This window comes from Macaca fascicularis, chromosome 11, assembly GCF_037993035.2.
Source record: "Macaca fascicularis isolate 582-1 chromosome 11, T2T-MFA8v1.1".
Lineage (NCBI taxonomy): Eukaryota > Metazoa > Chordata > Mammalia > Primates > Cercopithecidae > Macaca > Macaca fascicularis.
Window position 1 is genome coordinate 93,107,803 of NC_088385.1, and position 17,083 is coordinate 93,124,885.

Here is a 17,083-nt window from a genome sequence, read left to right on the forward strand (position 1 = left end):
AATTCCAGTAGACTCAACACACTGGCATCAACAAAATGGCAACAATTTTTACGAACCACTTATATTTTCAATACCTGTTATCTTTTTTGAAATAATAAGGACAGATAATGTAAAAGGAAGTGGAAAAGCACAGTATGGTTAGGAGATTCATAAAATTGTGTTTGGATTATAAAACACTTTAAAATACCTTCAGACATTTTTGAAACAAAGTTTGTCAGAAATATCTGTACACATGCAGATAATGACAACTGTAAGTAAGCTAAGACAGGCTGGGCAGAGAAGGTGGTAGCAGGCATTAGGTTTTGGGGGCAGAAGTCTTTGCAGAATGTAGAGTGTAATAGGAGAGACGCTGTTTCAGTGGAAACCTACTGATTTTTTGTTTTGTTTTCCTGCATTCCTTTCACTTTCCTGTCTGTCACTCGTATTTCTTTCAATCCTCTTTGGACTTTTCTGTTCTTTTCCTTTTAATTCTCCTCTCTTGTTCTCCCACCCTCTCTCTCACACACCCTTCTTCCCACAGTACCTTCATCCCTCTTTCTCCTTTACCCCATCCCTTTCAGAAACCTTTATTGAAGATGTATTATGTGAAAGGTATGAGGTATTCACAGTTGAAGACTATATTTTAAGTTTCATATTGGCATATGCCATATTCATGTTCAGCTTCTGGCAGCACACTCCTAAAATATACGGTCAAAGCACAAATTGAAGAATAAACAAAACGTTCACTTCACCTCAGTTTCTTTTTCTTCGTTTTTAATAAACATTTGCCAAATAACTGCCATATTCCAGGTACTTTTCCACGGTACTGAATGTAAAAAGAGAATTACAAATTGAATTTTGAGTATTTAGTAGTAGGGCTAAATAGTAATGTAAAATCTAAAAAAAATCTTTACAGTTATAGAAAAAAAGAGGGAAAGAAGAAACCAGCATTTAAACAGAACCTATGTTGGATTCTTTTTTTTTTTTTTTAAGCTCACTTAATCCTTGCAACTTAATGAAATAATTACTATTATCTTCATTTTAGATGTGAAGAGAGGCTCACATAGATCAATTACCTTTACAGTGAGATTTTGCATGCATCAAATGCCAAAGACTATTTCCTTACACTCTGCTTTTTCTTTTTTAAAATTTTACTTGAAGTTCTGGGATACATCTGCTGAACGTGCAGGCTTGTTACATAGGTATAATGTGCCATGGTGGTTTGTTGCACCTATCAACCTGTCATCTAGGTTTTAAGTCCTGCATGCATTCAGTATTTTTCCTAATGCTCTCCTTCCCTTTTCCCTCAACCCCCCAACAGGTCCTGGTGTGTGATGTTCCCCTCCCTCTGTCCATGTGTTCTACACTATGCATTTTGAAGAATGAATACAAGTTTGTCAGGCATAAAATATGATGATGATGATGATTCCAACAACAAAAATAAAATAACATTCTAATGAAGAAGGAGAAAGGAAAAAAACAGCATGAACAAGAATTAAAAAAAAAAAAAAGATTTGCTAACACTTATACAGCATATACTATATCCAATTATGAGTACTATAAATACAGCAAATAATTTAATTATCCCAATCCTGCAATAACTTATGTAGGTAATATATAGGATTCAAGGTGGCAGAAATAGATTATGTCTAATTTTTTAAAAAAAGCAATGCTAAGAACTTTGATCCTTGTTTTCCTGAAAATGAAGAATTAATGAACATTTGCAATTCATTCAAATCACCAGAAAATATTTTAAAATAATATATATGGGATATAAAAATACATATTTAGTAAGAATCATATTATTCAAGTTAATAAAGTATTATGGTCTTAATTGATATTTTCAAAAATAGTAACCTACCTAAGATCAGATCAATGATGAAGTCCATTTTGGATTTTTTACAAAGCTTATAATTTATCAAGACAGCCTTAATGTTTTCCTAAGCTTGAGTAAACTTTAGATAAGCTTCTTCCTGCCTCTAGGTCTCTGACCTCCTTCTGATCCCAATCCTTATAGAATCCAGATGGCTTAATCACAGAGGTCTCTTTCCTCTCTTAGACCCTTTACTTTAGAAAACCTGTAAATCCAAGCTGGGTGCAGTGGCTTATGCCTGTGATCCCAGCACTTTGGGAGGCCGAGGCGGGCAGATCACTTGAGGTCAGGAGTTCAAGATCAGCCTGAGCAACATGGCAAAACCCTATCTTTACTAAAATACAAAACAATTAGCAGGGTGTGGTGGCGTGCACCTGTAATCCCAGCTACTCAGGCAACTGAGGCAGGAGAATCACTTGAACCCAGGAGACAGAGGTTGCAAGGTTGCAGTGAACTGAGATGGTACCATTGCACCCTAGCCTGGGTGACAGAATGAGAGTATCTCAACAACGACAATGAAAGTGTAAATTCTTTGTCCCTTTAAGATGCATTTTTTTTTTTTAAAGCTTCTTGTCAGGTGTACAAATCAGGAATGCCTTAATGCCTTTACCAAGAACCTGAGAGATCTCCTTTAGAAACACTCAGCAGGACTGGGTTGAGACTGCTTTCTGATCTCTTTTCTCTACTGCAGTAGAGTTTTTTTGTTTTGTTTTGTTTTGTTTTTTATTTTTTCCCTTTTTAACTTTGCACCATGCAATTTTGGCTTTGATATAATTACAATCCTCCAAACTCTGAGGACAGTGACATTTTGAAGAGTAGATATCTAGTTTCAACATAATCCCCAAATTCCAAATTCTAACAGTGTATATAATGTTCTTAAATAATAGACTGATTACTCCCAAATTAGATTTACTTAAGTAACTAATAAGAAGCCATGTAAGTACAAAATAAACTCAAAAAGGACCTATACACTCACTATTTGCTTCTCTAATAACTTTGTCTTAGTTTCAAAAATGATTCTCAATTTTTCATTTGTATGGACCTTTTTGATCCAAATATTGCATTCAAAAATGACTCTACACTTCTCTGATAATAACGTATCAGTATGCATAAGAACCCTGCATTAATAGATTTTTCTTAGATCCTGTCCACAAATGAAGAAAATATGGCTTAACAAAAATGGATGATATTCTACATATACAGTTTTTAGAAGAAGTCACATTTCATATCCACCAATATTATACAATATTAAGAGCTTTTCCATTATTTTTATCTGAATGTAGATAGCACTTAACGGTATTTGCAAGAATTATATAATTAAACAATTACATTGTGTTAAAGTCAGATACCACCCTTCTGGGGAAAAAAAAAAAAAAAAAAAAAAAAAAAAAAAAAAAAAAAAAAAACTCTACGATAAAATAAAGGTAATTCTATTTTGTGAGTTCTCATAAGTAATACCTTCAAATCCATAATCTTGTCAGTATTCGTTAGCCTAAGGAATTATTTTCCATTAGGAAAAATATGAATGAAAAAAGTCACAACTTTTGACACAGTTATCTTTCAATTTGATTCTTATATTGTCAATCATGTTGTCCAAGCTACAATATGTTTAGCAATTTCCAAAATTCTTAATATCTTTAGCATCAGGTTTTGGGACACATGAAATTCTTTTCATTCTCATATTAAATCAAACTAAAGTTAAGCGGATCAATCTACATTTCTCAACATGATTTTAATAAAGGATTCTATATTTTCTATTCATCAGTGGACAGAAGATTCAAAGGCAGGCCTAGTCATTAAAGAGGAAGTGAATGAAGCAAGAGCATCAAAGATCTAGCTTGGCACAAATAAAAAGAAGATAATTGTTTTCTTCTTCACTGTACCATATATTTCCTAGAGTTCTCAGTTCTCTATTCTACAATTATCCAAAAAGAAGGTGAGAAAGTTTTAATTATTATTCTGTAAACAAAAACAACCTCTTAGGTAAAAGTTTTGGAATACCATTTCTATGCTTTAAAAATAGAAATTATAATTCCCTCACTCAATTGCCTTTCATTTTTGCCTCTTAATAATTATACAGATTATGTTTCTATTATTCTCTCCAAGGTAAGGGCTGCAAATTCAGGCTCAACTGTTTCATTTACCTGTTTCTTGAAACTACTTTTGCTCTCCAATTTATCTTCCTAGCCAATTGATCACCATGACCTATCAATTTCAGAACATGATTTTTGAATCATGGTCTTATTACACACAGATAAATACGCTTAAGATACATACAGTAGTTTTTTTTCAGGGGATATTCCCTAATCAAGTTGTGGTGTTAGTCACTACCTTAACTATAAATAAAGCCATTTAAAATAAGTGGATTCATCTTGGGGGCAGTCACTGGCTTGCAGGTGCAATGTTCAGCAAATTTTTGTTTCAGACAGTAATGTCTAGAAATGCAGTAAACAAAAGTGTGCATAATACATTATTTCACTATATATATATATATATATATATATAAAAACTGTGATATGAGATGTAAGCCCTTGCCTTGTTTTTCATTGTTGACAGCTTTTACATCCTGTGATTGGCATCATCTGACATTCGCTCATAAGCTCAGCATTAGTCCAGAGTCAGAAACACTCTAGACCTTGATCCTCAATGATTTCTTGAGTTCTAGGTTAACGGCTTCCAATTAGAAACAGTAAAGTTATCTGGAAGCACTCATAAAAGCGTTTCAATATTTCAAAATACCTCATACACAATCATCACTTACACTTACCTATGAGGCTTCATTTATCTGTAGCTAATTAAAGTGCCAAACATTTTTACATTTAATTGGAATTAATATTAACTCCATGTACTTCCATATTACCTCAGGTTTTACTCAAGAGTAACACATATTATTTTGGTTTTGGATGTTTAGTTGATTACCTTGTCTCTCTCAGGATAATAGTGTTAAACCTGGCTCATTTATTTGATAGATAGTTGATAATAGATTTCAGATCTTTGCTAGGCACTGGGGCTAAAGAAATAATAGACTTCACCTTGCTATCAGTCTGTTTCTAATCTGATTGGAGAGGGAGGTAAACCAACAACTACGATAGAAAGTGATAAGTATACTAGCACAGTGCTAATCAAACATAGAGGATAGACATCTAACTCAGAATATGCAGAAACTGAAAGCAGCACATGTCAGTATACCTCTCTGCTTCCATTTGTCTATCAAGGAAAAATAGCTTCAAACTGCTTCTGTGGGTCTTTGCCTTTTAACTTTGGTTTTGACGGGCAAAAGTCCTTGTTAGCGTACACCATGCAGTCCAATATACACACATTGGAATATATACATATTGGACTGCATGGCATATGCTAACAAGGGCTTTTGCCTGTTAAAACCAAAGCTTATGGCCGGGCATAGTGACTCACGCCTGTAATCCCAGCACTTTGGGAGGCCGAGATGGGCGAATCACGAGGTCAGGAGATCCAGACCACCCTGGCTAACACAGTGAAACTCCTTCTCTACTAAAAATACAAAAATACAAAAATAAATAAATAAATAAATAAAATAAACCAGGCAAGGTGGTGGGCGCCTGTAGTCCCAGCTACTCAGGAGACTGAGGCAGGAGAATGGCATGACCCCGGGAGGCAGAGCTTGCAGTGAGACGAGATCGCGCTACTGCACTCCAGCCTGGGCAACAGAGTGCGACTCCGTCTCAAAAATAAAAAATAGAATAGGATAGAATAGAATAGAATAGAATAGAATAGAATAGAATAGAATTTACATAGCTTACAGCTATTTCCAATCTCAGCATTGTCTTCTTAAGTTGGTTGTCTCTGCCAGTGCTTTTCAAGTTCCAACCATTTCCTTTGCTGTTAGTACCCTTCCTCCAGAGAAGCTGATCCATACAGGAGTTGTTGTTGTTGCTGTTGTCTGTTGTTTGTTTTTTTCCTACATGACTTTGTTCTCTCTTTGCAGCTGTTGGAAAGTAAACCCTGCTAATGCGATCTCAGCCATTTTCTTTGTCTACCAAGATAGAATCCTTTCAGATGTTATCTTTTACACCATGTTTAGTCCTTTAACTTTGGAGCTGCTGGACAGCTTAGGAGTTGATATTCCAGATGCCTTTTTAGAGATTTGATCTTCTCAGAAAAGAAAAATATCTTATGCTACCTTGTAACGTTTCTATCAAAGAAATACTGACTGACTTTCTAAATCCCAAGAGTATAGCCGTAGAATCATCATTACTTTATGGTTAGTGTAGAGATAAGACAAAAGAAAGAATACCCATCTCCTTTACATATCCACTAATCCATTCTTTTCAAGTCAGTATAGGTTTTTCTCTAACCAAATAGCATCCCGCCAAATTACCTAGGAAGCAACCCTGCTAACATTCTAATCTACTCCACCCAAAGGCAGAGGGTATTATATTGAACTTCTTATAAAATACTTTTATCACAGGTTTCGAACATAGAGAATATATGTATCTTTAAAATACATTATCATTTAAAATAAGTATAGTAATTTTGCATGAAGAGAAGGAAAACATAAGAATGTCACAAAATTATGCCAGAACCCAAATGTTTTTAAAAATGGAGGCAGCAGAAATTTTAATTGTTTTTGTTTATTGGGTTATATTATCATTACATAATTGATATTTCAATATCCATTCTTATTGGAGTCAGTTATATGAAAGCTTTAAATAGTTACCCAAAAAGAAAAACAAAGGTAACAAAGAACACTTATTAACTGTTAGTGAGATTATTGTCTTTATAAATGGCAGCCAAAGTTACTTTCATGAACAGTGTCTTTAAAAGTAAGCTCTAAATTTTGTGTTTTGTAGATTCAGCTTGCCATATTTCCCAACGGAATTCAGGATGTGACATTTCCTTTACCAACTCAATAGCTACACTCCTGGAACATTAGCTTTGTCTACTGAGGGATAAGAGAATTTGTGGCTGGAGGATATGGTTCTAATTTACTTGAGATTTCCTGATAACTTTGCTTTTCTGGCTTTTGGCATCGGTGATCTAAATTGACAGATCAATTTGGGACAGAAACATGCACTTGTCAAGTTGTTTCCAAAAGTGAATCTGAGACCTAATGCTGCTTCTCAAGAACTGCTGCTGCTCTTCCTATTCCAGGCCACCCCTACTGAGAATCACTGTAATAGATTGATCGGTTCACAGATACAGGGCAAAATGATTGTACAGGGACAAAGTCATGGTGGTATCATATGGTAAGTCAAGGAAATAAATACCTCTTTAGGCATTGAATAAAATAGTTTTAAACCTCATGAGGAATAGAAATCATGTATAACATCATATTTTTTTCACTAATATATGTAATAGTTATTTTATTATTCTCCACATTTAAAAATAACAACCACAATCATAATTGTTTATGTTTAATGGTTCCTTAACAGCAATTATTTTTTTAAAAGTATATCAATCTGAAAATGCATCAGGATGCTAGTCATTTTTATTTAAAACTTATGCAAGACTATTTATATATTCTATACACATGTTGGACAGTATGGCATATGCTAACAAAGATGTTTGCCTGTCAAAACCGAAGTTAAAAGGGGATAGACCCATAGGAGCAGTTTGAAATGAGCGTATGGTTATGTGGAGACAGAGAAAGAAAATTTCTAGAGCAAGTTTCAATTTTCTGTATCTTTATATGACTGCCTGAAATCAAATCCCATCATGCCTTTACTTTAAACTGCTTCCTGCATCTATTGTATGCCCATATGATTTATTCCACACATGGGGGTCTAAGTGATCTTGTAAACATACAACAGGTCTTACTACATCCCTCTTTAAGTTATCACTGCATTCTTTAAAGTATACCATTTTTCTATGGACTCCCAGGCTCTATATCATCTTTTCTTGCATCCAATTCTGTGATATTAGCTGTGACTACACTTCCAATTACACTCCATAATCCAAATGCTGTAAATTGAATTTCTCTGTGTTTCTGTACTTCTCCAGGTTTGTCCTCATTTCTGTGTCTTTGTACATCTTGTATCCTCTGCATAGACCCCTTTTCTTCTGGACTATGTGTATCATTCTCTGCTCAGATCAAAGCATCAGAGATATCTTCCCCTAGTGATACTCAGTTAGGTTACCTATGCTAACCAGTCTCTGTGCCAATACCCAATTTCCTTTTCTTCAGAATATTTGTCATTATCTGATTTTTACCTATAGACTATAAATACCTCTTGAAGGTTTTATGAGAATAGGGATTTTGTCTGTCTTTGTCTTATTCCATGTGGGCTACTATAACAAAATGCCATAGACAGGGTGGCATAAACAATAAATGTTAATTTCTCACAGTTCTGGATGTTGAGAAGTCCAAGATCAAGGTGCTATCTTATTTGCTTTGTGAGAGCCCTCCTCCCGGTTTGCAGGTGGCCAGCCTCTTGCTGTGTCCTCACATGGCAGAAAGAGAGATCCTCTCTATTCTCTTCCTAAGAGTGCACTAATTTCGTTATTTCTAATTTCACCATCATTACCTGATAACTTCCTAAAGAACACACCTCCAAATACCATCACATTGAGGATTAAGGCTTCCACATATGAATTTTAGAAGACAAAAATATTTAGTCCATATCAGTCTTATTCACTGCTCTTTTTGCCAGTGTCCACAAAAGTACTTGAAACATAATAAACATATACACAATGGACATTTGTTGAATGATGAATGTAAGTAACTTTTATTTGGTACCGATGATCTGATACTAAAGTTACATTGCATTATATCAGTTGCTTGTAGAATCAATTTTCCAACCTATTTTCAGATTCTATTTTTCTATGACCTTCACAGGGTCTTCTTGACTTATCTCTATTTCTCAATCCTGGAAAAACCCCACACTAGATTTTCAGTTATGGAGTAGCGATTATTTCCATAAGAATGTTGTAATTAACAAGACCCTCTTACAGTGTTTTCTGGAGCAAGCTAGATTATACATATATTTTAAATTAAAACCCATCCATAGACATATGGAGCCACCTCATCATCTATTTTTCTGTAAGTTGTACATTTTGTATATATAAGTTGTGTGACTTAATTTCTAGGGTTTAAAAAAATAATAATCTCTTGCTCATTTCCATGGCTGCATCCATAATCCAAAGCAAGATCCTTGAATAAGAAATGGGGTATCTTTGCAATTTTCACGTTGTTTTAAAGTGTTAAATTTTATTTGACTTATAGTTGCCCCCACATATAGCAAACTGCAACTTAATTTAGTATGTAAATGAACTGCAATCTAAATTAAGAATATACTCTTTTAATAAGTAGCAGAATTTTAGCCAATGATAATAGCCATGTTTTAGCCAATCGCAGGTTGCCAACTGATCATACCATGTTCAAATAAAGACAATGATGAGCTGCAACCAATCAAGCGATTTCTGCATATTTCTTCCTTTTTTCTGTCTCCAAACACTGCCTGTTCACTTTGCTTTGTGTCGCTCTCTGAATTCATTCTAGTTCTGACATTTTTAGCAACTTGTGACTTGCTCTTTTCTCAGATAAACTCTGCTAAATTTAATTTATCTAGTTTTTTCTTTTAACAGTTTGTGTCAAAAGTGGGATCTAAAGTAGACCTCTAGTGACTCCCAGGAGCACTGAGAGATCAAGCAAAGGTACCTGTCAGGCCCATTATGCCCCTTGTTATCTTGCAATAACTGGGGTCATGGGTGAGTTCTCCCTCAGATTTGAGCTCCACAGATTTGCTTTTTGCTCTTCAAATTTATCTGAGCAATTTTTACTTAACTGGAATCTAGGATTGAATTGTATTCCATAATTAACTGGATTGAATCCAGCAAGAGGTCTCAGATACCTTAATGAAAATGGGATTTTTAAATCTAAGGAGTCTGAGACTTCAGGAGTCTAGGACTCCATTTTCTGGGATAGCAGCTAACTTTATGTGCAAAAATTATGAGCCCAGAATTAGCATATTTTTGGAGAAATGGGTTAACCTTACTAATGAAAACACAGAATTATGGTAACAAGGTGGGGGAAGTTTTAACTTAAATGTGTTGGCTTGTGAGGCGAGGTGCCTTAGAAAAGATAGAATCAAAAGCACCAAAAAAACAATAGGGTGCATTCTTTAATTGGTACACGGAGCAATCTGAAAGAATAAAGACTAAAATAATACCACATGAAAAGCTTCCCTACAGAAGGCAAATGAAGAAAATCGTGAGACTGTTTTACAAATATTATTCAAAAGATGTAGCCCTCTGGGCAGAAAATCTTGTTCCATTTGCCAGTAAAACAGGTTGGATCTAGATATTTTTAAAGAAATTAGTGGGTTTTATAGTATTGACTTTGGTACATAACTAACATTTTTAAATTAAAATGATAAGAGCTATTTATGTTTATATATTTATGTATGTCACTATGTATGATATATATGTGTAATATTTTTCTATCTTTTTATAATATTGCAAATTAAATTATAAAAGGGCTCTATCTAATCTTAAAAATAAGTGCTTATGTAAATCAGGTATTCTTTGAGAAAAACTAACCCAAATGCTTTTCAAATTTACATGACTTGGCTAATCCTTGGTAAAAAAAAAAAAAAAAAAAAAAAAAAAAATATATATATATATATATATATATATATATATATATTTTGTGTTGATTAAATCTGGTATATCTTCAAAGTTGTCAGCATTAAATATACTGCAGACATACAACTTTCCTATCTCAGTTTACTGGTGAAATCAGCTCATGTTATCTTTGTATTACACATTTTTTTCAGCAAGAAAAATAACTTAAGATGATGACTAGCTGCTTTGTCTCATCTTTATAAGCAATCCAAGCTCAATAGCTAAATATAAGTAAGTTAAATAGCTATAAGATAAAATTCCTATGTGAAAGTTTCCTCCCTATAGTACAAGGTTTTAACATTCTTATCACCAAAAATTGAAAATTGTGGCTGAGAAAAATCTTTACAAATAATTTAACTCTCAAGCCTAGCAAAGAAACCAAAAGACAGTGATAAAATGTTTTCCCTCTACAGTTTCTTTCTTTCTTTCTTTCTTTCTTTCTTTTTTTTTTTTTTTTTTTTTGTGGTGAGACAGGGTCTTATTCTGCCACCTAGATTGGAGTGCAGTGGTGCAATCTCAGCTTACTGCAACTTCAGCCTCCCAGGCTCAAGTGATTCTCCAGCCTCAGCCTCCTGAGTAGCTGGGATTACAGGTGCGTGCCACTACTGCCTGGGTAATGTTTGTATTGTTAGTAGAGACCGGGTTTCACCATGTTGGCCAGGCTGGTCTTGAACTCCTGACCTCAAATGATCCACCTGTCTCGGCCTCCCAAAGTATCCCCTCTACATAAAGATGTCTGTGACCGTTAGTAAACATGTTTTTTGCCACATTGATAAATTGTACTATGAGAAAGCACATGATTCTAGACATCGATTCATAAATTTGCCAATCTACATATTGTTCTCTGACAGACAGTTTACAATTGTTTGCTTCCCAGTGTTCACTGGAAATGAAGGTTACTACAGTTAAGAATTCTAATTTACAGATGTTGCTTAATTTTTAAAAAATAACGAGGAAAACAATTCTATATGCAAATATGTAAGGAGGGTAAAATGTGCTTTTGGTAAGAAAAAGCTATCAAGTATGAAGAAAGTTTGTGTTAGTCAAGGAAAAAAAGTATTTTTAGTCCCAAAGAAGAATGCCTATTGTTTCAAATAAAAGAATATAGAGAAAATAATTGAAGTGATATAAGAAAGTTGTAGAAGTTTGGTGGGAGAAGAATCTTGTGAGAGGAATTTAAAATGCAGTCAAGCTGACTAAGATTATAAGAAGATTATCTAGAATTTTTTTCTACAATTTAGTATTAATATCAAAATTAAACGGGTGAAAACTAGAATTTGACCTCTCTACTAAAACAAGAAAGTTTTCTTGGAGCATTAGTCTGCTTTTTATAGGAAATTGTGAAAGGTTTTCTTTACCTTTTAGGTAATTGGAAAAAATAAAAATGATTTTGCATTTTACCAAGATAACTTTCTATGTTTTATATTATTAGTTTCTGTATCACTTAAGGAAATTGAATCCTAATAAAAGAGCTAAGGTTTTTCCACTACCATGTAACTTTCTTTATTTCCTTTGAAGTCTTTGATTTTCACTGTGGTTAAATGATTTACTATTTTTTCACAGTGACCTGCAATGCTATTTTGATGAACCTTTGATATTTTTGACAAACTTCCCAAAATCAAATTCTAAAATATTTTTTATTGTCCTCAGATTAACTTTGAGATTTTCCAGATGGGTCCTTGCAACACCTCAAAAGGCTCTCTCCCCTTAGATAGAGAAGAGTATTAAACTAATTGAGCTTATTTGATATATTACACTATAAGGAAAACACTGTGAAATAATAAGTAATGCTAAAACATTTTTGAGTTATTTTGGTATGGAGTGTTATTAATGTGTGTTTGAGAAATTGTATGATGTTCGTAGAAATCTTATCATAGCATTTAACTGAGTAAGAATTCCCAGAACTCTAATAAAACAACCGAATGTTTTCATGCTAACCCAATTTCAAGCAGAACAGGAATTATTTGATTACCATGTAACTGCTGTGGCTGGTTTTCATGCTGAGTCAGACTATGCTGAAATTGTTAAGATATACAATTGAAATGAACTCTGTAAGATTCATCTAAGTCAAAATGATCTATGTTAAACTATTTAATGAACAGTGTTATGCACTTGAGTTAGAGAAACAAAACTAGTATTTAAAAGTATGTAAATTCAGGCCAGGCAGTGGCTCACACCTGTAATCCCAGCACTTTGGGAGGCCTAGGCGGGTGGATCACGAGGTCAAGAGATGGAGACCATCCTGGCAACATGGTGAAACCCCGTCTCTATTAAAAAAATAAAAAATTAGCCTGTGTGGTGGCAGGCACCTGTAGTCCCAGCTACTCAGGAGGCCGAGGCAGGAGAATCACTAGAACCCGGGGGGTGGAGGTTGCAGTGTGCCGAGATTGCGCCACTGCACTCCAGCCCGGCGACCAAGTGAGACTCCATCTCAAAAAAAAAAAAAAAAAAAAAAAAAAAGAAAGAAAAAAGAAAAGAAAAAGTATGTAAATTCAGTGTTGAGTATGGACTCATGGAGAGCCTTAATGGCTGCCTAATCCTTCCTGAGTATTTAAAGGTTCTGTTCTTCAAAGGTCTGCATTACATGACTCATCATAAAAGAGAAAAAATAATATGTTATGAAAAAAATGATGAGGTGACTGTTCTAAAATTGCTAAAATGGTTCATAGCCTATGTTTGATTTGTTAACCCATAATTCTGATAAGACAATAAAAACTTCAGGTGGTACATTTCCTGCACCTGTTACATCATTGGAACACTTACAGAAACATTTCATTCAGTTGCCACCTTCAATGCATGTTTTCTGTTTGTATGGAAGATTTCTCTTACAGGAAGGCCAATATTATAACAGTAGCTAAAAGCTTATTAGTATCCCCTTATAGGGCATTTCTGGAAAAAATATGCAGTGATAGAGGTCTTCATTTCACTGGACAAGTTGTAGAACAGTCAAATAAAGTATTACAAACACGATGGCATTAGGTGAAGCAAACTGATTCAATTAGATTTCTTTGGTCAAAGGTATTACCAATTGATGGAAGTCAGATTCACTCCCACTGGAAAACGTAAATTGTCCACTTATGAATTAGTTACTGGAAGGTCTATCCCCCTAATAATAAGAACTTCATGTGACTTATGCTCTTATGAACTCTGACATGGCTCAATATTTCGAGACCTTAATCCAACATGCTAATGTATATTTTTACAAGATAAAATAAGGTTTACCTGCCCCACCAACTGATGACAATCAGACCCTTCATGATCGAGAACCCAGAGATTGGGTTTTTGGAATTAGCACCAGAGAAGACTGCCCTATAATTTAATTAAAAGGGACTGTAGCAAGTTCTTACCACCTACACATCAGAGCCTCAAGGATTGGCTTCACATTGTCTTAAATGAAGAGAACCTAACTGAAGAGAACCTTAACTCCAGAATCTTGGGACTGTACATTCATTGGGGACCTCAAGGAATAATTAACCAAGGATGTTTCTCCTCAGAAGAAGATGACATCCTAGATGTGGGCAGCTTTCCCAAGATCATGGAACAGGAATTATCTCCTCTATTGCCATGAAATCATTGTCCCTTTTCCTTTTTCTCCTGTGTGTTTTCACATATACATGGCAAGATAATATGATCATTAAGATTTCATGATCAATAGCTTTTGCAGAGAACTTAACTGAATGTTAGATATGGCATGTTACTAACAGTAGGCAAAACTTATGGTGAGAGTTTTACAGTTAAATTATTCCAGAAATTTAATAAGAAAGATAATTCAGTGGTTTGTAAACCAATTTACCACCCTAATCCCTTGTCAGTAGCCTTCAACCATGCAACGATTCTATAATTGAGCCTTAGACAAATATCACTAGTGCTTCCCTTCTGTGATTCCTAATGCACAAAGCATCCTACCATCTGTTTTGCCTCTCTAATATATGTTTTTGTCTATGTAGGATTTAACAACCAACCCTATGTGTGGGCAACTCCATGTCTCAATAAGTGGAAAATAAGGGGCTACTGTGGACTAAATATTCTGACAGTACCATTATCACTCCATAACCAATTGGAAACTGAACATTGGTCTACACCTCTTAACTTGCACTATCGAATAAAGAGGAATTAGATAGCAGGTAATAAACAACTCTGTTGGTAGGATGCTTCTTCCCTGGCTTAGCAAAATGTAAGTGAAGTTATGATTAGAAATCTGTCTCAAATATTAGCTACTATAGCTGACTCTACTACAAAGGCTATATTTGCCCAACAAACCTATTTAAATTCTCTTGCTAAAATTGTTTTAGGTAACAGGATTGCTTTGGACTACCTGTTGACTGAATCAGGGGAATGAGTGTGGTAGTAGTTAACACCTCGTGCTAGACTTGGATAAATAAATCTGCTATAGGAGAAACTCAGTTGAACAGAATCAACAGAGAAGCTACTTGGTTAAAACAAGTAGCGTTCTCTTCTGGCTCATTGTTGTTATATTTAATTCGGTTTTACTCATGGGGGCTTCTGTTATGGAGTATATTTCGGTCTCTTGGTATTATCTCCCTGATGACTATCATAATAGTTTTCCTGGTGGGCCATCTCCTCTTAAGAGTCTTAAATACTTGTATGTAGCTACCTGTTGTACATCAAGTGGCCTCACAATGGTTAAATGACACAAAAAATGAAGAGAATATAAAGAATCATTCTTTATGTCATCAATTGTGAATTCCATACTGAGGACTAAACAAGCTCATTTAGTGATTGAGAGTAGCATCATGCCCAAGGATTTGGTCAATCTCTCAAAACTGAGAGACTGGCCAAAAGAAGGGAATTGTTAAATTAGTTATGTCCTAAAGCTGTCTCTGTACATAGTGACCTGCAATCTAAGTTAGTGTATATAAACAAGCAGCAACCTGACTTAAGAGTATATTCTTGTAACAAGTAGCTGATAGCAGCCAAGCTTCAGCCAATTACAGGCTGTCACTGATCAGACCATGTCCATATAAAATAAATACCTAGCTGTAACCAATCAAGCTGTTTTTCTATGTCACTTCCTTTTTCTATCTACAAATACTACCTACCCACATTGCCATGTGAAGCTGTCTGAATCTCTTCTGGTTCTGAGGGCTGCAGGATTCATGGCTTGTTCTTTGTTCAAATAAACTCTGCTAAATTTAATTTGTCTAAAGTTTTGTTTTCTTTAACAACAGTATATAAATACACATATACAAACATACACACATATAAGAACAGTATTGGTAATAAACTTTGTTCATTAGAGAATTATTCAGGATCTTAAATAATTGTTGACTGTATTGATGTTGTGATAAACAATGTGAAAGTCAGAAATAGACATTTTCCAAGAAACTCTGTTCTAGTACGTATCATACAGACATAATCCACAGTATAAAAACTGAAAATATAAGCTCTTGCTCTCTCTCTGAAAAAGAAAAATATAAGGTCAAAATGCACATTTTTCTTTTAAATCAGAATCATCTTGAAATAAAGGAAAACTACAATACAGATCACAAAGAATTGAAAATGCATTTAAAAATCTGGTGTGGTGCTTTAATGTGTCTCTTTGTGCAGATAGGAAACCAAATTTACAAGCTTTTGAACTAAACAATGAGCTTTAGTTAACTGAAAATCGAATTGAAACAAAGGTCTCAAGAAAGACTAAATTTAATTATACTCTGCTCTCCATCAAAAGTGACAGATTTTTCTATTATCTTTTCCTGACACTGAATGAAATAAGAAAAAAGTCTCTATTGGCACATTGTTTTATTGAAAAGTCTTTCTATCAACCTAAATTATACCTTTATATTTATATGGAAGTCAAAATTTGAATAACATGTTTGAGTTAATTATGGAACACCATAAAAAAATAATCTCAGCTAGCTCAAAGATGAACTATTTGAAATTTTAATCTCTTTAGAAATGATCAAATTCAAAATGAACTTTTAAGATTTTGAAATTCCATTATAATATTATTCCTTTTTAACCTCCTAGTTTTTGTTTCTTTTCTAAAATCTATACATATCACAGAGAGATTTTACTTTTGATCTGGTTATTTTAACTTGTGCTCTTTGTAGAGAAGGTTAATGTCAAGAATAACTAAGCAAGAGAGAGAAGAGAAGCAACTCAATTGGCAGGGATTGTCTGGGAGCTGGAAGAAGCTTCTGGATGTGGGGTAATGGCAAAAGAGACAACCACAACTCCACACTCCTGCCGTACCATTTTACAATACTAACTATGGGAGAATTCCTCGACTTCTGTGGGCTTCAAGGCTAACATAGGGTGCTGCCTAGAGATTGCACAGAGGCATTGTTCAAGAGAGGGAACACATATGGAGTCCCACAGGCATCCGAACTCTGAGCAGGTGCAGTTTGCTACTATTCTGAGATCCAAGTCCCCAAAGGAAGCCAACTCTGCTGCTGTGACTGGGTCACAAAGATAGAGGAGAAACTGGGAACTTCCATGAACAAATCCCAGCATTGCTGCTGAGGGTTGCTGAGGAACCAAGACATGAGCGAACTGCAATTTCCACAGCTATCTGCCTGTGCTGCTCCAGCTGAAAGGATCGCCATCCTCCCCAGTGGCAAGTCCACGGGCAGCTCTATTCTGAGCTCAGTTGCCAAAAGTCTATGTCCTGCC

General features: G+C 34.8%; 1 protein-coding gene across 7 annotated transcripts in view; it reads right to left on the reverse strand.

Annotated features, from left to right (window-relative positions):
* MGAT4C (MGAT4 family member C) overlaps positions 1-17,083 on the reverse strand; it is a 914,262-nt gene that overhangs the window by 234,827 nt on the left and 662,352 nt on the right. The window lies entirely within an intron of this gene.